This window comes from Emydura macquarii, unplaced genomic scaffold (assembly GCF_026122565.2).
Source record: "Emydura macquarii macquarii isolate MOO-44397 ecotype Brisbane River unplaced genomic scaffold, CSIRO-AGI_Emac_v2 contig_1230, whole genome shotgun sequence".
Lineage (NCBI taxonomy): Eukaryota > Metazoa > Chordata > Testudines > Chelidae > Emydura > Emydura macquarii.
Genome location: NW_027131367.1, coordinates 8027951 through 8030187, shown reverse-complemented (window position 1 = coordinate 8030187; position 2237 = coordinate 8027951).

Genomic DNA, 2237 nt, shown 5'->3' with positions numbered 1-2237 from the left:
CCGGGTAATGAGAGCTACAGGAGGCGGGGCAGCAGTTAGGGTTTTTTTTTTTTTTTGAATCAAGGAAAAAAACTTTATTGATACCCCCACACATGTACATAGAATTGGCACACAAGCCAGCACTGGCACCAAAATCCCCAGTCAGCATTGCAGGATATCGATGTTCATGCCCATCACTGAAAGTACACACACAATTATATTTACCTTGCACTAGACAACTACATTGATTATATAAACAATACAATTAATTACCATCTTACAGCACACATCTACACGCTAGTCTACTAATAATTCATTATAGCAATGAAAATGCGGTCATTGCATTAAAAGGAAACTATTTCTAATTTCAAATTAAAAAGTCACACTGTATCACAGAAGAAAGGATTGTCTGGAGTTAGGGTGCTAGCCAGGGGCTTGGGGGAATAAGGTTATATGTCCTGCATGGCCTTGGGCAAGTCACTTAACGTCTCAATGGAAACTTGGAGCTTAAATACCTTTGCAGATCTGGGATTCAGCCGCTCTGTGCCCCAGTTCTCCAACTAGAAAATGAGAGTGTTTTTTCCTCACAGGGCTGTTGTGAAGATAAATACCACTGAAGATGTATCTGGCCTTGAAAAAATCAACTTGTTCAATCATGAGGGGGCAAGTAATTTTTTTCTCATGCAAGTATGGCCCCATCTGGGTAGACCCCCTACATCTATACTGAGCCAGGCCCTCTCATATTATATTATAATAGCTCCCATTATGCTTGGCACTGTACAAATACATAAGAAGCAGACCTTGCCCTAATGAGATGGCACTCTAAAAAGACTAGGCAAACAAAGGGTGAGAGAGAAAGTGAGGCACAGACAGGTGAAATGACTTGCCCATCATCACACAGCAGGTTAGTAGCAGAATAGGGAACAGAATCAGATCTCCTGAGTCTCAGGCCTTGTCTACACTATACAATTAAGACGACCTATGTTAGGTTGATGTACAGCCACTGCCACAATGACTGTGGTTTTGCATGTCCACAATACTCTTCTTCTGCCAGTGGTGCATGGCCTCACCAGCAGCACTTGCACTGACTTAAGTGGGGCAGTGTAGGTGCTGACAGCTCAGGCTGTCAGCTCCACGCAGAGCCCTCAGCTGAAAGCCCTGCTGCCAGGCACTGACAACCCTGGCAGTCAGCTCCACATGGAGCCCCACTGCTGGGTGCTGACAGCCTTATGTTGACCTAAGTCTGTAGTATAAACCTAGCCTCAGTCCAGTGCATTACCCACTATCCCATGCTGCCTCTTCTCTGTCTCTCTCTCTCCCTCACACACACAGTGTATATTATTTATTTAGGCCCCACACTTACAAAGACTTACACATGCTTGATTTGAACGCATCATGAGCAGTTCACTGAAGTCTCACAGTGCAATAAGTTAAGCAAACACATAAGTCTTTGCACAATCACACTCTTAAATTGCAAGTGCCCAAAAGCACTGATGAGGATTGAAGCTTTATTGCACTAGGTACAGGGGCAGCAATGCTTCAGAGCCCCCCGCTAATCAAAAGACTCAAAGCATATTTTTACATTCTTTTTTGTTTGAATGCAACATGATTTTGGGAAGGCAGCAGGCACACCCACTGCCCAAGAGTCTTGCCAGGCAGACCTCTTCTTCAACAGCCTTTAGCCCGTCTCTTGGGCTTAGCTTCTACCCTCTTAGACGCCAGACAGTCCTTTCTCACCTTCTGCTATGTGACCCTTACATCCTTCCTTACTTTCCCCCACACCTGGCACGGGTGAGGCTGACCCCCACTCTTCTTAGAGGGCCAGCTCGCTCTGACGGTGTACAGGCAGACACCCCGCCCCCCACGGCGATTTCAGGCCCAGGAGGCACCAGGGGCACAACAAGAGGGCCTGCTAAAGGGAATCCTCCAGTTGTGACCATCCGCTTTGTGAGACCGAGAGTCTCGCCCCGCCCAGTTGAAGCGTCTGCATTTGCAAGAGATTTGACCTGTACGGCCTCCCATTTGACGTCATGACGCTATACGCGCCCCACACCACTCCTTCTCATTGCCGGGCGAGCGGCGCGAAAATCCAACTGACAGCGACAAGCCCCAAGCTTGGCCGCGAGACCACGTGACCCTCGCGACAGGAGGGGGGCGTGATCAGTTGGCGCTGAAATCAGGTGACCTTAGACAGGCGAGTTCATGGGGCCGCCCGAGCCGGGCCGGGATCACGTGAGACTGGAAAGGCTTGATGTGTA